This window comes from Pan paniscus, chromosome 14 (assembly GCF_029289425.2).
Source record: "Pan paniscus chromosome 14, NHGRI_mPanPan1-v2.0_pri, whole genome shotgun sequence".
NCBI lineage: Eukaryota > Metazoa > Chordata > Mammalia > Primates > Hominidae > Pan > Pan paniscus.
Window position 1 is genome coordinate 79597200 of NC_073263.2, and position 24744 is coordinate 79621943.

Consider the following 24744-nt stretch of genomic DNA (forward strand, 5'->3'; position numbering starts at 1 on the left):
ATCAATAAGCATGCATCGCTTAAATGGAAAAAGTCAAGAATTTTCTTTAACTGTATTGAAAGGGCCAAAAGTTATAAAATAAGCCCTGTAATTAATCTTTATTAATGAATGAATATAAAACAAAATAGTTTGTGTTTTCTTTACTAAAGGCCACTTCTTTACCATATACCACTCAGAAATATGAAATGATATAAGAAACTTTTCAGAGAACTCATAAGACTACATATTAATGTGAAAGAAGTTTAAGAATCAGAAAAATTGAAGTGGGATAGTCTGATAAATTCAAATATATTTTCTTATATAAGAATGTCAATGGATAAAAGCCGATAATAACAATGTTTTACTGTTACTTAATTTGCCTTTGAGTTTTATGTCCTGATTCATTATAGCCTTGTCTGGAAGGGGAGGTATTGCTTTCACATGGTTTGACAACTAAATTCTTTGTGGTGTAGTGGGTAAAACAGGCAAGTAACAACTAAAGTAGCAATTATAATGCAGTATGATGTAGCCCACTATAGAGAGCAAAAACAATGATAAGGAAGGATGTAATGGAAGAAGCAGGTAACCCAGACTGAGAGGTCAGAAACTACGTTTGTATTAAAGCCCAGGTGCTGATGAAAAGGTGGCCATGTGCAGAGTCAAGGAAGGAGTTTTCTAGGATGTTTCAACGTGGAACATCCAAGCTACAGTGCGTGAAGACTAAAGCAATTCCATCTTGGATGCAAATCTGCCATGTTGACTTCTGATTAACCTTGATTCTGAGAATGCCTCTCAGATTTCTACTTCATCTACTGTCACTGTAAATTCTGCCCTGAGGTCTAAACAACCTTGACCATACATCCTGACCTTTGGCAGATTCACATAGCATTCTTGCCTTTCATTGAGGGGTCCAGTTCAATTGTCCTACACATTCCTTCCCTATGGTTTATAAGCCCTGAGCATATGAGGTAACAGTGAGAGGATCCACCATCTTGTCTCATGGTCAACTGAGATGCAGACATGGCTTCTGTTCACATGTCCCTATTAAATATTTCTTTCTAAGAAACTGTATCTGTCAGCCTCTTTCTTCAGTGTCTCAGCATCCTAGGCTGTTGGAGGTAGGTTTGTGTAGACCTTCTCACCGCTGGAACAAGGTGTGAACAGGATGTTAGTTCACACAGCCTTATAAGTCATTTGAAGAGCTTTGAGCTTCATCTTAGGAGCACTGGAAAGCTAATAAAGGGTTTTAAGCAGGATAGAGACACAGTATTGTGCTGCAGGATGTTTACTCGTGTAACAGAGTCGGGAAAGAAGAGATGGGCTGTCAGGTTACCAGTGTTGGAACGAATCCAGGGAAGAGATTATGGTGGCCAAACTAGGGTAGTGGCCATGGGTGTGAAAGAAGCAGATTCAAGAGACACATAAGGGTGTCCATTGGATTTAGTGACTTTAGAGAGGAGAGGAAGGAGCTGAGGGCTTCTTTTACTTTCTAATCACTTTTTGAGTGGGTTTCTACTTAACTTTTGAGGTCAGGTTACTAGCCCCTCACGTGATCTCAAATTGAGGATTTTAGTCCTATCTCAGACCCAAATGAGAAGCAAAAAGCCATCAAAGCCTGTCAATGTGGTCTAACATCTAATCTCTCCCCTTCAACCCAGGAGCCAGGAGACCATCCCAAGTTTGTATTTCAAATAGTTCTATTTTCTACAGTCGATGCTTGTTCCTCATTCCTGCTATGTGCCAGAAACTTAGGAGTTACTCATAATTTGAGATGGTGGGTTTTGATGTATTCTGACACATGAAGGTTTTGTGCTATTTTTTCCCTGCTCCCTTCAGATTTACTCTGTGGCCCTCCGAGACTCCATGTAACAGCAACTGCATTTTAATGCAATGGCAGCTATGAAAAACACAAAACTATCAGTCATTGTCAAATACTCCATAAATGGAGACAGAGAAGGGGTTCAGTTCTCTGTGTAACAAGGACAGAGGAGAAAGGTCAGTGATATATCATGTGGTATAGGATTTTCCCTTAAGCAATCTTCCGCTAAGACTTGCTCACAGTGTGGAAGCTTTTGTTTGCCCAGAGACTGAATTCTAAAACCACTCCTCAACTTAAAGTTCCAAATATTCAACGCTCTGTATAGCATTGGAGAAAGTGTAGAAGACGCTGCAAATGCATTTAGGGAAAAAATTAATTTTTGCCATTCGTGAAGTCCAGGAACTAATATTAACAGTTGTTTAACTTATGAAAAATTAATTAGATGACTTATAAATTATGTATGTGGGAAAAAGAAAATCTGTCAATGGGTGGTTTGAGGATTCAGAAGAGCACTTAAGTTGATAACAAAAGGTATTTTGTGCAGCAGGTCACATTGGGGTAGGCTTTTATTCTTCTTTTGTGCCTGAAAATGGTGAATACAGAATTGTTCTTATGTAACTCCCTGGTAGTGAGGGAACTAGTCATTCCCATAACACATTTATCATTATGTGTGTGTCTGCTATTTAGAAGTATAGAAGAGAGTAGACAAAAATTTAATGAGAAAGTCAGAGAACTGAAAAGTCGCTAGAACAGCTAGAATATCTGAATGCTGAACCCGTCTGCCTAGCAACATGGCACAACCTCATAATGAGCCCTTCTCCCAGATCTCTTGAGAAAAGAATAAACACAGCAACCCTGGCAGTCAAACTCATACATGTGATATAGAAATTAAACAACAGATCTAATTCTGAAACAAGTTTAGATTTATCTGTATTTTAAAAAATATTGTAGAGCAATGAAATATATTTTCTTACTTAATCTGACTTTTAAAGGAATATTTAATTTATGATACTTTTTTCTGGTTAATTTTATCTTTTCCATACCAAGTAATATAGGCAGTTGCAACATCCATGAAGAGTTGTTAATTGGAGCACAAGGTACTAGAAATGTTCAATCTCACTTTGAAAGACACATTACAAATATGAATATCAATTAATATGCCTTTTAAAAAGTTATATAAATCTATTTTTGGGAAAATGTTTATTTTGAATAATTAAAAACAAAGGTGATTTGAACTCAAAATAATTTATTCTAGTTTAAATTTTATAATGAAAAGAAAAATAACGATGATTTAGGAAACAGCTATTCTGAGTTAACCATATATTTATCTTCACTTTCAACCTTTGTAGGCATAATTGGAGTCTCTAGTATAAATCAAATAACAATCTTCAATTAGTATATCATAGATGATTAAGCATTGTATGAAAGAAATCAAATTCTGATACTCTCTGATTTTCTACAGCTGTTTCCCTTTTACTCTTTTCCTTAAGCTTCTTAAAGAAGAGATATGTTGTTTTCTGTATTTAAAAAAAATAGTGCAATTAACACTAAGCAGCAGTGTCTCAAATAAATAGGAAGACATTGATAAATTTGGCCAGAATTACAAAGACTTCTAAAAGAAAAGTATTAATATACCTATAGGATGGTCTAAAATTCAGAGAATACTTTTCTCCACATACTGAATAATCAGGTAGTCATTTATAATTCCAGGTGGGTGTGGCTTCCTTCATTTTAGGGAAGACTGACTAAGGGCTTCACTGTAGTATTGTAGTATTCCACTGGTTTTCAAGGTAATATTACCCTTGAGATTTTATCTTATACTTAGGATTCTACAGAAAAAAAATTATGCGTGAAAATATTAACTGCAACTTTATGGTCAACTCTAAGGTCCTCTTTTAATCCACAGATGCCCAAATACTAACTTAAAACTGAGTGAATGAAACATGTCTCATTATATTCTAGGCATCTGCAGTGTCAAATCTACAGAGACAAGTGCACCTGGAGACAAATGACCAGACTACCATAAAACAGAAGCTTAATTATGTTCACTTACATTTTCAAATTATTCCCAACAAATTACCCTGGTAGGTGACACATCCATCAAGCCAAGACTCTAATTTCACATTCACAGTAATATGTTTCTGTAAACTACTGTAATAAGGTTTTAACTAAATTTTCCCCTTGACCTTACTGTGCTGAAATATTGCAGGCTGTGTGTTTTCCAGTTTCTCCAATTAATTTCTGACCTTGGTGCTGCCTGGGCACAATGAGGCAAGTGAAGGGTGGAGAACAGATTTAATTTTGAATTTCCTGACTGCTGCTGGTCTGTATCTCAGCTTGAACATTACTTAAACATGTTATTTTTGGTCAATGACTTTTTTATGCAGCACACTGGGCAGATATAATTAAGCAGGCTAAGTTTTGTTCTCAGCTGTCCTCTAAGTTCTTGCATGGGAACTTGGAGTCTCAACAGGAAACACCTGTATGGTGGTTGTATACCAAGCATTCCCAGAGAATTAATATATAACATTGTTCCTGAGCTTCTCAAGCTATTCCCCAAATAGAAATGCACAGCTGTATTTGAAGGCTGTATTTTCAATTACTAGTGAAAATGCAAGCTTTTAACTTAAAAGTAAACTTTATTATAAAGATCTATTTGGCTTAGCTATATTAAGGGTCAGCCTCATCATTCGTTTATTTCGTCATTCAATATTAGGCTTTTTAAAATTCAAACAACCTTTATTGAATGCCTACACTATGTAAGGACTGTGAAAGTATAAGAGAAATCAGACTTAGGCCAGGCGCGGTGGCTCACGCCTGTAATCCCAGCACTTTGGGAGGCCAAGGCAGGTGGATCACCTGAGGTCAGGAGTTCCAGACCAGCCTGGAACTGGTCTGGAAACCATAGTGAAACCCCATCTCTACTAAAAATACAAAATTTAGCTGGGCATGGTGGTGGGTGTCTGTAATCCCAGCTACTTGAGCGACTAAGGCAGGAGAATCGCTTGAACCTAGGAGGCATAGGTTGCAGTGAGCCGAGATCATATCACTGCCTGGCCTGGGTGATAGAGCAAGATTTTGTCTCAAAAAAAAAAAAAGGAAAAAATATGTGTATATATATGAATACATGTATTTGGTGGTGTTCTTGCTGCTGTTGTTGGTTCTGTCTCTCCGGTGGGCCCTGTCTAATACATTGGGGGCCTTTGTCAGTTTCAGCCCCAGCTAAGGATGGGAAAATAGGTTCCTCCCAAGAACTTGCAGTTACAATCTTCTCTCATTCAGCTATAGAATTTGAATTTACTACAACAGAGATGTCTAGATGACATCTAGTTAAGAAATTGAAGTTATCAGGGATCTGTTCTGCCTCCATGGAATATAACAGAAGCAAGCCCAATTCTAGTCAATGATGATACATGTTCCCCCAGACCTCACAGTATCCCTACAGATAAAGCATCAACTCAATAAAAAATTAGGATTTGTATTCAAAACATACACATAACTACTAAAATTCAATAATAATTTTAAAAAACTATATAAGTTGAAAAATTGGCAAAAAAAAATCTGAATAGACACCTCGCCAAAGAAGATATACTGATGGCAAAGAAGCTATTAAGATATGATGAATATTATGTCATTAAGGAATTGCAAAGTAAAACAATGATGCAACACCACTACATGCATATTATAATGGTGAAAATCCAAACACTGCTAACATCAAATGCTGATGAAGATGTGGCGCAAGAGAAACTGTCATTCATTGCTGGTGGGAATACAAAATGGTACAGCCACTTTGGAAGACAGCTTGTCGGTTTCTTACAAAACTAAATATAGTCTTACTGTAAGATCCAGCAATCACATTTCTAGGTATTTAGCCAAATAAGTTGAAAACTTATATTCATACAAAAATATGCACATGAATATTTACAGAAGTTTTATTCATAATTGCCAAAGCTTGGAAGGAAGCAAGATATCCTGCAATACGTGAATAGATAAACAAACTGCAGTATATCCATATCTTACTGAGTAATTACCACTCATGGGTTTCAAGTTACTTAGTGATAAAAAGATATGATCTGGCTGGGTGCCATGGCTCACACCTGTAATCCCAGAACTTTGAGAGGCCAAGGCAGAAGGATCGCCTGAGCCCCAAAAAAACTTGTAGATAAATGTGCATAGTAGCTTTATTTAAAATATTTAAAAATTGGAAACAATCCAAATATCCATCAACAGGTGAATCGAGGAGCAAATTATGTTACAATAAAATACTACTCACCAACAAAATGAATAAACAATTGATACATGGTACAGTATGAGTGAATCTAAAATAATTATGCCAAGTAGGGGAAGCCAGACAAAAAAGAATATGTGCTGTATGATTTTATTAATATAAACATATTGGTTAACATGAGGGCTCATTTATGTCTTCATAGGCTTTATGAAAAAACATCAACAGCAAGAAAAATAATTATAGAATGTCAAAATTGGAGAGTAAGAAATAAGATGGAATAAAAATACTATAAATAAAATAAATGAATATAAATTAAGATCAGCATGGTTGAGTATTTTTCTCCAGTAATGTTTAGAGCATTGTTATACATGGAGTAGGCAAAGAGTTGGATCTAACTAAGTTTGGAGTTTGGTGAGGAGAGTATGTCTAAGAGCAAAGCAGCAAGTGACTGAGGATATATAATAGGAAGTTATAAGCAGAGTTGAAGGAATATAAGCTGAAAGCAGGAAAGAAAAATTTTGAATGGAATTAGGGTCAAAGACAAAGTAGAAAATTCCAGTATAGCCAAAGAATTATTGGAATTTGAGTACTAGAGACAGTGAGCTAGAAAATAGGAAGCATTACAATTAGTCAAAAAGTAGGATGATTACACCTGAGATAATAGAAGGGGTACAGTTATTGGAAACATCAATATTTAGGATATTAGCCTGAGAGTGAGTAGCTAATGTGGGATAGAGGGCAAGATCATTGGAGTAGAGAAGTCAAGGAACTGAGAGGCCAAGATGTTGGAAGAACAGTCCACATAGATACTGAAATTGCTAAGAACGATGACAATCACATAGGATAGAGTGACAGTACTCTGCTAAAAGAAACTTTTAACAAATGACAGGAATAGCCCAGGGAAATGCACAGAGGCAAATCTTAGGATAGAAAGAGCTTCAAAAATGAGGCTTTTTTAGGGAGTAAGGAAGGTAAGCATTTGGAAATGGTAATTATCAGTAATAACTTCTCCTCATCACCAGATCTAAAGACGAGATGACTGTGGGAGGAAAAAATGCTCCATTTGAGAGAGCTGCCAGGGAAAGAATTTCAGGGGAGAGACAGGTTTCCCTCAGATGAGGAAAGTGAAGGGAACACTCACAAGACAGTTTGAGCATATAGAGAATTTCGTTGGTTACAGATGTGAGTACCAAGAAATATTGACAAAATTGTTTAGGAGATCTTGTTTATGTGTGGACTATGAATAGATTTTGTTCTGTAAACTGTGTACTTAGGCAGATGTTTATGCGAAGATGGTTGTTGTGGTTGGCTTCCCATTCAATAAAGACAGCCTCTTTATGGTCAATATTATCATTTACAAACATCAAAGATGTTCTTTTTTTTCCCAACCATTATAATGTGTGTATGTACATATGTATGGCTAATATCACTAACCAGGCTACAATTAACTCAATTTAAGACCCATATATAAACCACATAGAGAACAGAAGTGTCAACACAGGCACAACATAATTGGCATATCTCAGATGGGGAACAGGCATTAACCAGAACTTGTAAGAACACTTAGTACCATAGTTTCCTGTTTGTCTGCTTAAACAACAAGCATCTTCATACAGCTCTGATATTTCTCAATATATTGAATAGGATATGCTCATTCTCATTGACTAGAAGGTGCAATTCCTATTTTAGTGAATCCCGGTTCCCCATTGCCTTAGTTTACACAAAGCAATGTGCATTGCAAGTGCAGAGGAAGTTTGAGGGATGAGGTTGGGATTGAGGTTCACTCTGCCAGGACACCACTCGCTTCACTTTTCCCGAGATTTAAGGAGGGCAAAGGGAGCTGCCAGCGCCACGAGCTAGCTCCCACATCAGTAGCCCACCTCTCAAACTTTAAGTGGCCTGAAGAAGGAAAGTTAATTGCTCTATAATTACAGCCTTGGCTGGGTAAACTCATTTTCAGGCAGGTCACGGAGACAAAGAGCTTGTGTATTGTCTTTCCATGCAGTGACATTCATAGTGGGATGATTTTGTATGCTTTGAGGATCTAGAATCCCACTATCCTGTCCTATGTGTGGTCAAAAAATTCTTAATATTTTTGCATTACATAACTTAAACACTAGACATTATTTTTCTATTGAACCCTGTTATTTAGCCTTTGCATAGTTAAGGGATCTAAAAATTGCAGTCATCATATGCCCAAAGTTTTAATGTGACTAGATCAAGCTGGCATATTAAAAATTTTAAGGAAGTTATTCAAAATATGCATCCTTTTAGGAAACTTTAAAATTTACCAACAAAACAGTTAAAGTGGAATTTATTTTCTTCAAATTCCTTTATAATGTCTTTAAAAAACCCCCAAAAACTGATGACTCCTGAATCCCACTACTCTTTATAGAGAAAAAAAAATACTGTTTTTAAAGATTTATGCTTCTTTTAGTTTCATAATATCTCTGGAGACTATAAATTGGTGCTTTCTACAGAACAATATATCAAGCTTGTTCTTTAAAGTTTAAATAGCTGCTAAAACTAATATTTTAAAAAAGAATAGAATAGCTATATCATTTAATTGTCTATTATTCTGTCATTTAATCAATTTATGCTTTATTTTAATGATTCTCATCAAAACAATAGCAATGTTCAAGAATTTTTAGTCAACTTCAGCTTGAGCAATAGTGTTTAAACATGCCTATTATGCAAATTATTTCTCAACATTCTTAGAAAACATATCTGTGTTGTTATTGTTTTATCATTTCTATCAGTTTAGATAGCAGAGGTATTAGTGAAACTCAACACATCTTTAAAATTTTTCTGAGATCTAATAGCTGTTCATAACAGAAATTTCTCTTTAGGAAAAAAATTTCACTGATGTTTGAAGCCTAAATTCATTCCATAGACAATAATCAGGAGTGTAGTATATGTCTGGCAATCTACCGAACAATGAGAAAGTGGATATGAGAAACATAGAGTCCTCTAGAGAGAGAGGGAGAGATTCCAATAATTCAGGGAACTCTCCTCAATGAGAAAGTATGTTTAAGTTAAATTTGTAATGTTAGTTTTTCCAGGTAGAAGAAGCAGAGTGGAGAGAGGACATTCCAAATAAAATGAATGGTATGCATGAATGTAGTATGTATGGAGTGATGGGGTACAAGTATAGTAATTCAGTGTGGCTGACATGTGCTTAATAGGGAGAACAATGAGGGAAGGGGCTCAAAGGGAAGATACCTGTCAATCATGAGGGACTCTACCTGCCATGGGATTTGTTATTTGTCTCTTGGTGATGGAAAGCTGTTGAAGGATTTTTTTTTTTAAGCAAAAGAGGGCTGGACTGAATTTATATTTTAAAAATTGTTTTGGCAATCATGATCATCCTCAAGTTATCAGTTGAATGCTTGTTATATGTATTATCATAGTTAATCTTCAAAAACAAACTGTGAATGAAATACTACTATTATTCACATTTTACAAATAAAGGAGTTAAGGAATGTGTCCAACATCATTCAACTATTAAGTGACGGCGTGTTGGGATTTTAAACCAGGCCGTTTAAATGAAGCCCCTCTCTTAACTTCTACATGTCACTGCCTGAGTACATTCTACTGTAGTGCAGAGGATAGGGGATGGGCAAAGGGACTATTGAAATAGAGTAGGTAAAACAGTGGTTGATGAGAAACAAATAAACTTAAGAATTATTTAAGAGTAGAGTGTCCAAATAGCTGGTTTTGAATTGGACCATCAGCATTTGAACTGTCTGAGAAATATACTGAGAAATATTTTATATTTTTAATTAAAAAGTATGATTACTACATTATGATACAATTTGTGTGCAAGTCTCCTCGCCCATTCTCTGGGGCTACATTGTGAGTAATTCAGCTTATTTGCTGTCTGGTTAGCCGAAGCCTTATTATACAATCAAGGCAGATCACAACGGCCAGCTGCATGGATAAAATTTCTATGAGCTTGTCGAACAGGAGATAATATACAGACACACTATATTGCTCAAATTTTCTTTTCATAAATATAATATTCATGCTTTTTGTTCAGGTTTTATCTTTGTCATATCTTTATGTGCTTTTTTCAGGAAAGAAATATTTGGTGGGTTTAATAGGCTGATTATTCTAAATCAAAACCTTTGTTCAACACTGTCTTGTGATAATTAAAAGAAAAATACTGGTTTGTTGTAAAGAAAGCTACATTTGTATGGTAGAAGGACTTTTTTTCTAGTTTTTATAGTCACTAAACCTACTGGTACATTTACATCTAAAATACTAAATACATACCCAAGAGTGTTCAAATATTTCATGATATGGTTTCTTTCTGATAATTCACTATAGTATGCCCTAAATAATTGTATCTGGATTATCAATAGAGTCCCATCTAACTCTGTAAAAAAGGCAATGCTCTAACCATGTTCTGTCGGGTCTTTCATGACTGATCCAGCTGTTTCAATCCCCCTGTCCCCTGTTATCTACCCAACATCATTTTCCATCCCCCTCCCCTGTCACTTACTCTTCCTGGCCATATTGACTGCTTTCCTTTTCCTCAAACATGCCAAGCACTCAAGGTCTTTGCAATTGCTGCCCTCATGATTGGGACAGTTTTCCTTCAGTTATCCAGATGGCTGGCTGCCTCATTTTCTTCGAGCCTTTGCTTAAAATATCGCTCGATCAGAAAGGCCTCCTAAACCACCCTACGTATACCACTTCTTCCAAAACTCTTTCTCTCTTACCCTGTTTCATTTTCCTTCATTGCAATATCCCCAACAGATATAGTATACATGTATTTGTATATTTGTTTGTCTCATAGCACTAAGAAGTAATCTCCATTAAGTCAATACCTAGGATATAATATTCACTGACTTTGAATGGAAAAATATGTTAATAAATGAACAACAGGAAATTTTTTCCACCTAAATGCACTGCTCCTCCAAATTTGTTTAAAGTGGTTTAATGTATTTTTCAATTGCTTTATCTTGGCAACATGGAAAGAATATTTAGCATTATGAATACTCTATGAAGGGATCATTGCAAATATTTAAGGTTAGGTCAGTGAGGCATAGATTCAATTTTGTTTCATTTTTAATATACCATTCACTTCTTTGAAAGCAAAATGTCTTTTTAAAGAACAAAAACTATATTAAATACACACTATCTAAATAAAACATAAGGATATTATAGGTTGTCATCAAAAACATTTTTCATATTGTCAGTACATATTTTGCACACTATAGTTTATTAAGTATTGAGAATTTTTTTTGGTAAAAGCTAATTAAAGAATCCAAAGAACCAAATTACCAAATTGATGAAGTCAGGGTGAGAGGAGTTAATTAAGGTTTTAGCTATTGGTGTGTAAAGTGGTCATTGCATTAACCCAGACTGAAACCCAGATTGAAAAATTCAAGAAATAATTAGGGGAAAGGAGAGTAGAGATGGAAAAATACGTTGGTTTTGATATGCTGTTTTACATCCAATTTTAGTTGTCCAATAAGTAGTAATCGGAATTGTAGATCTGAATCTTAGAAGTATGTTCTGGAAGTAAATATTTTATAGCTTTTAGAATATATACAGTCATTGAAATTATGTGGATAAGGAAGATTACTTAGGGAGGGTGTATATGTCAAGGTGAGAAGGTGGAAAATATTATTTCATAAATGCTTAGCTCACCAATTATTTTTACACCCATTACAGTTATTTATTATTCTTTACTGTCTCTGCATTTATATTCCTCCATTTTTACTGTGTTTTTAATTAATTTCTTTTTTCTCAATAGGTGATGCTAGATGTATTTATTTTATCACTTTATTGAAACAATCGACTCTTAGTTTTCATTAACATTTTAATTGCTTTTTTGTTTTCTATTTTTTTGATTTTTACTCTTTATAATTTCCTTCCTTCTACTTTTTTGAGGTTTACTTCGTTCTTCTTTTTCTAGTTTCTTGAGTTACATGCTATGGAAAGAGAAAATTTAAAGTGTCATTTTTTTAATGTAGTTATTGTATACTCTATGTTCTGTGATTCAGTTTTTGATTTTTAAAAATTCTGTTTGGCTATTAGGTCATGGTTGAAGCCAAATACTAAGCCTCTAATTAGCACTTGTCAGTGAAAATCTTTGGTAGAATAAAAGATTGTTGAATATAGTGCAGTATTTGTCAGTTAGCTATTGCTATCACAATTCTGTATAACCAGCTACTCACAAATGCCAGGGACTTAAGACAGCCATAATTAATCTCATAGATTTGTGGGCTCACTGATGGGCTCAGCTGTATGGCTCTGTTGATCTCAAGTGGGTTTGGTCTTTTGTCTAGGGTTCAGCTGGAGGTGAGTTGATGTAGGTTTTATGTGGCTGGGATGGCTGAATTCTTTTGCCCAAACAAGCATGTTTTTCTTGTGGCAATGGCAAAGGCGAATGAGAGCTAGCTCAATAATGCAAGCACTTTTCATGTTGTTGGTCATGTGACACCCAATAACACTCCATCGCAAGTCAAGTCACAAGACAGAAACCAAAGTCTAGGGGGTGGGAATACATAATCCTCTTTAGTCAGACTGCAAACATCCCTTGTCACAGAGAATGGGTACAGGGGTAGATGGAGAACAAGAGCTCTTACTGAAATTAATTGAAAACACAATACAATTATAGATAGCTTGACTCAGTATTATTTTTAAAAGCTTGATGGCACCAGGAGAAGAAAGCTAACCAATGCTCAGATGAAGTACATTTTGTATCAAATTTTAAAATGCTTTGAATGTTATATTTTAAAATATGCTTGTCATCATAAGCATCCTTTGCTCCTTCCTTTTTCAGAAGCCCCCTGAAGCACACACACACACACACAAAGTTGAACCTTACGTCTTGTGAAATTAACTGTTCATTTCAAAGCTGTACTTATGAATTGGTGGCGAAGCAAACACCATGAAATCAGTCTCTATACTTGGATGTAGACAAATGGTATTCCACTGTTAGAAATATCTTAGATTCTGTCTCCAACATTAATATTGATCATTCGATTTTTGTTTCTTGTTATTTATGTGGCGTGTTGTTTTCCTTCTCTTCTTTTTAAACTTTTTGAGTCATTTCATTTTAGAAATGTATTTACTTTTTAACAGTCTCATCCAATAATCTGCCTTTTAATCAGAAAATTTAATCCACCAAGTTTTATTGTGCTTACTCATTTGTTTGGAATTCTACTTACTAATGTTTCTGTTTTCTCTTTGTTTCTGATTTGCTTAATTTTGATGGTTTATTTGATTTTTCCTTTCTTCTTTCTTGCTTTCTATTGAATTGGTAATATTTTTCTCCTTTATTCCCTCTACTAGTTTGGAAATCATACATTGTATTTATATTTTATTATCACATACATATTTGACTCTAACTTTCTATAACTCAGAAGTTATTCTATATCTCCAGCTGATTTATTTATTTATTTATTTTGACAGAGTCTGACTCTGTCACCCAGGCTGGAGTCCAGTGGGGTAATCTCAGCTCACTGCAACCTCCACCTCCCGGGTTCAAGTGATTCTCCAGCCTCAGCCTCCCGAGTAGCTGGGACTACAGGTGCACGCCACCAAGTCTGGCTAATTTTTGTATTTTTAGTAGAGACAGGGTTTCACCATGTTGGCCAGGCTGGTCTCAAACTCCTGACCTCAGGTGATCTGCCGGCCTTGGTGTCCCAAAATGCTGGGATTACAGACATGAGCCACTGCACCCAGCCTCCTGCTGATTCTTAAACAAGACAAGGTACTACATTAAACCTTCCTCCTATTCTGCACCCTTATCTCCATGTGTCTCTGAATATGATGTCTGTGTCACTTCACAAGATTTTTCTCTTTACCCTTAATAACCTTTATTTTTTGCCATGGTATATTTAAACACAGGCTTATTTTTATTTAACCCTCTTGGTACTTGATGTTCATGGTCTAAGTTTATCTTTCTTCAAATCTAAAAGTTCTTAGCTATTCACTTTCTAAATATAATTTTTCTGCCATTCCTTCCATTTTCTTTCTTTTTTTTTTTTGGAGTGCCAATTAGCATGTGTTGAGTCTTCTCAAACTCTTTTCCATCTCCATTAACCAGTTTTTAATATTTTTAGTCTCTTTATCCTTCTGCAATATTCTGGCAGAATGCCTCAGGATTTTCTTATGTTCACTAGCTGTCTCTATTACTAAAACCAATTGAGAGGTTTTCTGTTTTAGTTTTTTATTTCATTTACTATATTATTTGTTAGATTTTTACTTCACTATTTTTTTCTGTTCTGTTTTGCTATTTTATATTTTCTTTTTTTTCCCCCAGTGGTCTTGTACTTTTTATATCTCTTTGAAGATCCTTAACATATATGCTTCAAATTGATTTTCATATTTCTCTATTATATTTTCATATTTTATCTAGACTGAATTTACCTCATGGCTGCTGTTCCTAAATTGGTATTCTTCGTGAATTTTGGAATATCAGTTTCCAGATCCATCTTGACTGGAAGCCTGTCATGGTCTGTAGTGTGGCTAGGGGGCCTCTATCTCACATCAATATTGTAAATAGTGCAATCCAGATGCCAGGCTATTGGGTGGTGTAGTCTTCGCCTTATTTCTTGGCATTATCTACTTCCTCTTGTCCCCCTAGTGATGCAATTGTATAATAGTTCTAACCATTGATTCACATACGTGGTGAGCACCACTGTTCTGAGCTTCCATCATGGCAGGGAGAGCCCCACTGAAGCACCTCATTTCAGGTTGTGAATTCTTACTTAGTCCTATCTCCAGCGGGCCACTTTCAGTTTTTATCATGCACTGGAAACCAAACTGCCAGTAGGCTCTACTTGCTTCCATTTCTGGAACAAGCAAGCCCCATCTACTTTGTGTTTCGTTTCTATTTCTGATCAAGAACATGGATATTTTGTCTTTGAGAATGGTTTTATCTTTCTGATTTCCTGTATTTTGCTTCATTTAAAATTCTGATAGGAAATGGGTGTGAATTTATAACACAGGAACTGGATACTGTTCATTTATTGATGAAGTGGAAATGGCAGATATATTTCATTAAGCTAGTTTAGTATTCTGGATATCACAGTTGCTAGTAGTGATGCTCATGCTACTCTTACTTAGGCAAGTGGTTCAGTGGCCTTTGGATGGGGAATGAAATAAGAATTTGGTGCAATTTTCTCTGTATAATGAAAGTAAGACAGCTAAGTTACTTTTTGAAATACATACTTTGTTACATATACCTTGTCGATTCCAAATATTTGTTTGCTGAATTTAATGACATTTAATTTAATTTTATTTGTTGGAAACCTGGGCTTGATACCTCATTGTCTGCCAAAGATCAGATGTCCTCAATGTAACATTCAGCGAGCAGAACCAAAATATACTTTAAATATACTTTGAAACCTTGTTATAAAAGATTAATGAACTTTCATTCAATGGGTACTTTTTTTCTTCCTTCAAATTTTCACATGACTGATAACTTATCAATGTGTATTGTATGTTACAAATGAACTTGTCAGAAAAGGAATTATAGATATCCAGGAACCAGAGATAACCTTGAGACTCATTTCCTATGCCCCACCCTGGATAATGTACAGAATGTTCTTTTCTTAGGGAAAAATGTTCATTATTGTCAGAAAATCATTATTATAATACATTAGTCTCAGAGTTATTGGGGTTTTATATATTGTAAGGTTTATTGTGCTTTTATAGTATACAAAGATATACAGGAATATATGGGATACAACCGCAATAAGTACAACATGAGAAGTTGCCATTTTGCTCTTGATGTTATGAGAATATCATGTTTGACGACATGCTTGTAATGGAAATGGAAGGGTCATGATTCAGATAATCTTCAAAGGGGCTTGAATGGTAAAATATTTGATAAATTCTTATTGCACTTGGCAAAAACAAACATCTTCCACCCAGAACAATTTCATATATACTATTTAAAAATATCTCCTGTTTTTCTGAAGTTGACAGTTAACATTTTATGTAGCATGTGAACCAACTTTTCTTCAAACAAGAATTCAAGTTGTTAAACAGCTGTCGTTGTAAGGAATTTTTACCAACAAAATCATTGGTAGAAGTAATTCATGGGGATAAAGTAAGGAAGAAAAAATTTACCAAAACTGAGACTAAGTTAAATTAGAAGACTTTCATCTTATTCAATGAGTCCAATCTTGAGATGCTTATAAAAAGAAAAAAAAAATGAGGACAGTCTCAAAACATCCATAGCACTGGACGTGTAATGTTAAAGAGAGAATTGTGAGACCAAGGCATAAAAGAACAAGAAGAAGGAAGCCTGGGATTTCAGATCTCCTAAACACCATGGCTGCTCCACAATTTCTGAAGAAAAAGGGGCTCAAAGCTATCTTTTACACTAGTATTAAAAGCCATTTTTTTTTTATTTTTTAACAAGGAGTATCGCTCTTGTCACCCAGGCTGGAGTGCAATGGCGCGATCTCAGTTCACTGCATCCTCTGCCTCTTGGGTTCAAGTGATTCTCCTGCCTCAGCCTCATGAGTAGCTGGGATTACAGGCACCTGCCGCCAAGCCCAGCTGATGTTTGTATTTTTAGTAGAGATGGGGTTTCACCGTGTTGGCCAGGCTGGTCTCGAACTCCTGACGTCAGGCGATCCGCACACCTAGGCCTCCGAAAGTGCTGGGATTACAAGTATGAGTCACCTCACCCAGCCAAAAGACTTTATTTTTAATATTTTAAAAATAATTTCAACTTTTATTGTAGATTCAGGGATGCATGTGCAGGTTCGTTACATGGGTATATTGCATGCTGCTGAGGTTTGGGGTATCATTGATCACATCACCCATGTAGTGAGCATAGTAGCCAATAGTTTCTCAACCCTTGACCTCCTCCCTCCTTCTCTGCTCTAGTAGTTCCCAGTGTCTATTGGTTGCCATCTTTATGTCCATTTATACTGAATGTTTAGCTCCCATTTATAATTGAGAATATGTGGTATTTGGTTTTCTGTTTCTACATTAATTTGTTTAGAATAATGGCCCCCAGCTGCATTCATGTTGCTGCAAAGGACATGATTTTCTTCTTTTTCATTGCTGCATAGTATTCCATGGTGCATAGGTACCATGTTTTCTTTATCCAATCCACCACTGATGGGCACCTAGGTTGATTCCATATCTTTGCTATTATGAATAGTGCTGCAGTGAACACATGTGTGCAGCTGTCTTTTTGGGAGAATAATTTATTCTCTTTTAGGTATATACCCAGTAATGGAATTGCTGGATCAAATGGTAGTTCTGTTTTAAGATCTTTAAGAAACCTCCAAACTGCTTTCCACAGCAGCTGAACTAATTTGCATTCCAACCAACAGTGTATAAGTGTTCCCTTTGCACCATAGCCTTGCTGGAATTTGTTGTTTTAATAATGACCATTCAGACTCATGTGACATGGTATCTTATTTTGATTTCAATTTGCATTTATCTGATGACAAGTGATATTGAACATTTTTTCATATGTTTGTTGGCAAATTTTGTGTGGTTTTGAGAAGTGTCTGTTCATATCCTTTGCCCACTTTTTAATGAAATTGTTTATTTTTTGCTTGTTGAGATGTATAAATTCCTTACAGATTCTGAATATTAGACTTTTGTCAGATGCATAGTTTGCGAATATTTTCTGTCATTCTGTAGGCTGTCTGTTTATTCTGTTGATGTATTTCTTTTGCTATGCAAAAGCTCTTTAGTTTAATTAGGTCCTGCTTGTCAATTTTTGTTTTTGTTGCAATTGCTTTTGAGGACTTATCATAAATTCTTTCCCAAGGTTGATGTCCAGAATGATGCTTCCTACGTTATTTTCTAAGATTCTTATAGCTTGAGATTTTACATTTAAACCTTTAAGCAATATCGAATTAATTTTTTGATATGGTGAAATGTAAGGGTCCTATTTCATTCTTCTGTATGTGACTAGCCAGCTATTCTAGCACTATTAACTGAATAGGGAGTCTTTTCCACATAGCTTAGTTTTGTCAACTCTCAAAGCTACTTTTGTATAATGCTTTTCGTATGATATAGGAAAACATCAATCATATATCTCAAAAATTCTGGGGAGAGAAGAAGTTGGAGATTATAGCCAGACCAATTCCTTACTCTTTTCCCCTGTCTGATGCCACCAGGTGCTCCTAGATCCAAATGTCCCCAAAACAGCCTATGTACTTTGTGTCCTATAAGCTGCCCTTCCATTTTACATACTGATTAATACAAAAATGCAAAAATCCTGCATTGACAAGTTCAGTGCTTCAGGACCATTCTATGAAATAAAATAAGAGACAAATTTACAACTTAGGGCATTGGAAATAGGTTCTTGAGAAGGTTAAAATAGACCATGTCAAGTCACAGGCTATGTGGGTCACCACCAGTAAAAACCAAGCAGAGGTGAGGATGTCCTAGTCTTAAGTGGCTGTAATTGATGATATTTGCCTTGAAATCAATAGGTCCATTTTATGTATATTCACCTGTACCAACCGCAACCAAAAATATGGAAGGAAAAATAACTAATAGACTTTTCTTGAAGGGTGTGGTGAGAAGGAATTACAGTGTTTAAATTGAAATGAGATGAAAATCAGTGTTCTCCTGCCTGAATGGGAAAGGTTTTCAAATAAATTTGGTGACTCAAAAAATAAACATTTTTGTTAGACATAGGTTAACTCTTAGATAACAAAATCACTTTCTAATAGTACAGATTTTTAAAAACTGTCAGTATTCATGAATATTTGCATGAAATTTTTGTTTGTCCTACTTGAATGACTACTTGGAAGGCACCTACAGAAGCATCCACCAAAAGCTCACAGATGCTGCCATTCACAAGTAGCTTTGAAAATAAACATGAAATAACAATTACAGTTTGGGCTCTGTTAATTAGAAAGTTGGTGGGCTTATTTTAATAGGCCAAGGATGCTGAATATGTCAAAGCACAGTATTAAAAACTTTTAAATATCTTTTACTATATATAACTTACTATGCTTAATTAACTACCTCTTTCTCCTTTTGGGGGGCCTCTTATGCCCAAGATACTGTACACAAAGGAGTACAATGTCATGATCAAAAACCTAGCCTCCATAGCCAAACCACTCTGCTTGTGTGACCTTCAGCAAGCTACTTAACCTCTCTGAACCTCAGTTTCTTCATCTGTAAAATGAGGATAACAGTACCTATTTAAAGAGTTGTTGTTAATATTCAAAGTTTTAATGTACTTAAAAATAGACTTAAAATTAGCTATAAGAGGACTGGCAGATATAAGCTTTAAATAAATAAGTGCTACAAAGCATACAGTAATTGCATTTTTTCTCTTCATATATGGTTTTTTAGTTTTTAATGAATGTTTTCATATATACTATTAATTATAAAATTCCTGTGAAATATTCATTGTTACCCTATTTTTCGCATATGGGAACTGAGCAAAAGAGGTTGTTCAAGGCCACTCCACCAATAAGAGCCAAATTTGGAAGGAGAGTGCAGGTCTCACAGCTGCTGCTCCAGGATGCAACCTATTGTGTTGCACTGTCCCTTGATAATTGGATTTTAATCAGGTCTGTGGATAAGTCACACACACACACACACACACACACACACACACACACACGCAAAACAGAACTTTGGATAAGATACAAGAAAAATAATCTCACCAAGAATGTACTTTAGTGAGAGGAAGCAGTTACTTCAACATAGACAAAGGCTAACAGCAGACAAAGAGGAAGCAATTAAATAGAAGGAGTCCACTAGTTTGTTTCATTTTATTTATCATTATATTGAGCATAGTGTCATTCAGAGGCTAACAGAAAGACCCCCACCTTTGAGCCTATGCTAAGGGGATCCTGGAAGCCTTCGCCAGGGTGGCTGAGCCACTGCTGTGAGGTGAGCAGAGCCTCAGACCCTGACACCCTCAGGGAGAAAGTAAGGGAGTGACTGTCAATAATTAAACCATCTGTAACCCTTTATATTGTTTTGGTTCTCAGAAACAAATCAAGGACACCACACATAGAATGTAAATTGGCCTTTGTAGTCTTGCCCCCTGGTATAATTAGCAGATGCTCTTTCTTAATGCAGGCCAGTTCAGGGGAAATCTATTTGCATAATGAAACATGCTATTTCCATGTACACTGAAACTCAGCTTCTTCAAGTTTCTATGTTCTTCTTGTTGGGACTACTTGGAAAAGAATTATTTTATTATTGTGCATCCCCAGAATAGAATCTCTAGACCTGGGAATCCCCAAAATATAGTAGGGATAAAGAACCATTTTAAAAAATATCAGCAAATGAAAGAGAAATGTATTAAGTGTCGTAAGCGATCCTAAAGGATAGCTAAGAATCTTAAAGGATTCTTTGCTTTGATATGCAATCATGGAACACTGATAGCATGAGTGAAAAAACGTAACTTTAATAAATATGGTGTCTTTGGAAGAACAAATGTTTCAAAATGAGGCATATAGAGGAGAGGGGAAGAGAGAAGAAATATTAAAAATATTTTCTTAGTAGATAAAGGGAGGTCAGAGAAGTGATTTTCAGGTAGAAGAGATAAAAAGAGATGAGGGCTTAGGGAACCATAAAGGAGGAAATGGTACAAGAATGAGGGCGTTGTCGCAAAGACTTATCAAGGTCTAGAAAATGTTTCAGTGTAACTATAGAAGAGAGAGATGTTAAATTTTGCTTGACTACCTAAATCTTCTCTTGTTTCATCTGCCAAAGTACGCTTCACTGGAAAAGATGGGAGACCTTTCTAGCAGGTCTTCTACAGGATTTCTTTGCAATAAAAATGTACAGAAGTAGCACACATGTCCACCTGTAAGCTGGCAAATTGCCAATTAGTAGAAAGTCTATAAGTAAATTTAGCTAAATATAAAAGAGTACAACTTAAAGTACAATACATTCAAGTTAAGAATATAAAACTAATATATTGTTTAATAGTAGCTATGATGAGATTATCATAGCCCAGGTGGTACTATTGAAATATTGAGAGTAAGATGTGTGTCCATGTTTAATGTTGTATACAGTAGGATTTTTATTAAAAACAAAAAAACTAAAAAACCTGTAGGCAACTTAAAATTTAAAACCTAGATAAAATAGATACATATATTTTTTATTATTATTATCCTTTAAGTTCTAGGGTACATGTGCACAACGTGCAGGTTTGTCACGTATGTATACATGTGCCATGTTGGTGTGCTGCACCCATTAACTCATCATTTACATTAGGTATATCTCCTAATGCTATCCCTCCCCCCTCCCCCAACCCCAGGACAGGCCCTGGTGTGTGATGTTCCCCACCCTGTGTCCAGGTGTTCTCATTGTTCAATTCCCACCTATAAGTGAAAACATGCAGTGTTTGGTTTTCTGTCCTTGTGATAGTTGGCTCAGAATGATGGTTTCTAGCTTCATCCATGTCCCTACAAAGGACATGAACTCATCCTTTTTAATGGCTGCATAATATTCCACGGTGTATATGTGCCACATTTTCTTAATCCAATCTATCATTGATGGACATTTGGGTTGGTTCCAAGTCTTTGCTATTGCGGATAGTGCTGCAATAAACATATGTTTGTATGTGTCTTTATAGCAGCATGATTTATAATCGGTTGGGTATATACCCAGTAACGGGATGGCTGGGTCAAATGGCATTTCTAGTTCTAGATCCTTGAGGAATTGCCACACTGACTTCCACAATGGTTGAACTAGTTTACAGTCCCACCAACAGTGTAAAAGTGTTCCTATTTCTCCATATCCTCTCCAGCACCAGTTGTTTCCTGACTTTTTATTGATCGCCATTCTAACTGGTGTGAGATGGTATCTCATTGTGGTTTTGATTTGCATTTCTCTGATGGCCAGTGATGATGAGCATTTTTTCATGTGTCTATTGGCTGCATAAATGTCTTATTTTGAGAAGTGTCTGTTCATATCCTTCACCCACTTTTTAATGGGTTTGTTTGATTTTTTCTTGTAAATTTGTTTAAGTTCTTTGTAGATTCTGGATATTAGCCCTTTGTCAGATGGGTAGATTGTAAAAATTTTCACCCATTCTGTACTTTGCCTATTCACTCTGATGGTAGTTTCTTTTGCTGTGCAGAAGCTCTTTAGTTTAATTAGATCCCATTTGTCAATTTTGGCTTTTGTTGCCATTGCTTTTGGTGTTTTAGTCATGAAGTCCTTACCCATGCCTATGGCCTGAATGGTATTGCCTAGGTTTTCTTCTAGGGTTTTTATGGTTTTAGGTTTAACATTTAAGTCTTGAATCCATCTTGAATTAATTTTTGTGTAAGGTGTAAGGAAGAGATCCAGTTTCAGCTTTCTACATATGGTTAGCCAGTTTTCCCAGCACCATTTATTAAACAAGGAATCCTTTCCCCATTTCTTGTTTTTGTCAGGTTTGTCAAAGATCAGATGGTTGTAGATGTGTGGTATCATTTCTGAGGGCTCTATTCTGTTCCATTGGTCTACATCTCTGTTTTGGTACCAGTACCATGTTGTTTTGGTTACTGTAGACTTGTAGTGTAGTTTGAAGTCAGGTAGCGTGATGCTTCCAGCTTTGTTCTTTTGGCTTACGATTTTCTTGGCAATGCGGGCTCTTTTTTGGTTCCATTTGAACTTTAAAGTAGTTTTTTCCAATTCTGTGAAGAAAGTCATTGGTAAGTTGATGGGGATGGTGTTGAATCTATAAATTACCTTGGGCACTATGGCCATTTTCACAATATTGATTCTTCCTATCCATGAACATGGAATGTTCTTCCATTTGTTTGTGTCCTCTTTTCTTTCGTTGAGCAGTGGTTTGTAGTTCTCCTTGAAGAGGTCCTCACATCCCTTGTAAGTTGGATTCCTAGGTATTTTATTCTCTTTGAAGCAATTATGAATGGGAGTTCACTCATGATTTGGCTCTCTGTTTGTCTGTTATTGGTGTATAGGAATGCTTGTGATTTTTGCACATTGATTTTGTATCCTGAGACTTTGCTGAAGTTTCTTATCAGCTTAAGAAGATTTTGGGCTGAGATGATGGGGTTTTCTAAATATACAATTATGTCATCTGCAAACAGGGACAATTTGACTTTCTCTTTTCCTAATTGAATACCCTTTATTTCTTTCTCTTCCTGATTGCCCTGGCCAGAACTTCCAACACTATGTTGAATAGGAGTGGTGAGAGAGGGCATCCCTGTCTTATGCCAGTTTTCAAGAAAATTTTGTATAAAAATACTGCTTACTCAAATTGGCCCCAGTAGAGAGAATATCTAAAGACAGCAATTGCCATAGAAGAAAAGGGGAAGCAGCTAACAAGCTCCATCACAATAAAAGCTTTAGACTTTGATGGCTTCACAAACTTCTTACTTCATTCTCTAAAGTGCACGTTAAACATCATATAATCTCGATGCACCTTAAGTCTTTCCAGTCCAGGGAAAAAGAGGTTAAACTTTTAAGTTTATTTTTATAAAATCAGCAAAATATTTTCTTCTATAACCTGACAGATTCAATGAAAAAAGAAAACTGCAGACCGATCCCATTTATAAATATCTGCATTAAAATCTTAGATCAATTACTAGCAAATAGATTTATTTAAAAACTCTATACATTATGACCAAGTAAGCTTTATTCTAGGAATTGAAGAGTCGTTAAATATCAGGAAGTCCCATTAATGAAATCTAACACATTAGAGTTAAGATAAAATACCTCATGCTTATATCTGCTTATATAGACACAGAAAAGGCATTTGACAAAATTCAAAATCTATCATGTTTTAAAAAAGTAAAAGGATCGAATAAGGTTGGAATTGATGGATTAAGTCCTTAATTCAGCAGTATATGTTATATAACTTCTATTCTAATAACCATCACTTTATTTCACAGGGGAATATTTCTTGCAAAATTTATAACAAGACCAGATATGTGTTTACTTATAGATAAAAAGTCAATGTCTTTTTATATAAATAGCTTCTAAAATACAGAAGAAGCCAGTAATCCTATAGAAAATGACCTGATTCTAAGCTAGTTTGTCATTAAAATAATAATAGATTAAAATAAAATGATTTTCTGTAATTCTAAAATGAGCTATAGAATATGAGCAGAGTGAATTGGTAAGTTTAAATATCTGTGAATAATGTGAAAAAAATGCTTAGTCTCACTCACAATAAGCAAAATACAGATTAAGAACATGATTATTTCAGTCTAGCCAACATGATGAAACCCTGTCTCTACTAAAAATTAGCCGGGCCTGCGGGCATGTGCCTGTAAGCCCAGCTACTCGGGAGGCTGAGGCAGGGGAATTGCTGGAACCAGGGAGGTGGAGGTTGCAGTGAGCCGAGATTGCGCCACTGCACTCAAAATTATGATCCAATTTCTGATTTATCAATTTGAAAGATTTCCCTAAATTTGACAAGTACTTTGTTTGAGAGATTATGAGTGAATATGCAATTATATTTATAACTGAAGAGAGCGCAAAAATATAAAACCCAATGGAAGGAAATTTAGCAATATCTAGAATAATTGCATATAAATTTATTCTCTGACCAAGTAATACCATTTCTAGGAATCAATAAAAAATAAAAGGCTTATGCTCAAAGCTGTTTGATACAGCACTATTTCAAAAGCAAAAAGCTAAAGAGAAAAAATTCTATATGTAGGGGACTGCTGGAATGAAATATGGTGGACCCAAGCAATGAAACACCATGCGGCTATAAAAAGGAATGAGGGGCCAGGTGCCATGGCTCATGTCACTAATCTGAGCACTTTAGAAGGCTGAT

The 24744-nt window shown here is 35.6% G+C and overlaps 1 long non-coding RNA gene across 1 annotated transcript in view; it reads left to right on the forward strand.

Annotated features, from left to right (window-relative positions):
- LOC130540721 (uncharacterized) overlaps nt 1-24744 on the forward strand; it is a 42040-nt gene that overhangs the window by 14975 nt on the left and 2321 nt on the right. Inside the window, exons 3-5 of the long non-coding RNA XR_008954713.2 lie at nt 1816-1974; nt 3761-3882; nt 9080-9134. This is a non-coding gene — a long non-coding RNA (uncharacterized LOC130540721). The remainder of the gene's footprint in view (nt 1-1815; nt 1975-3760; nt 3883-9079; nt 9135-24744) is intronic.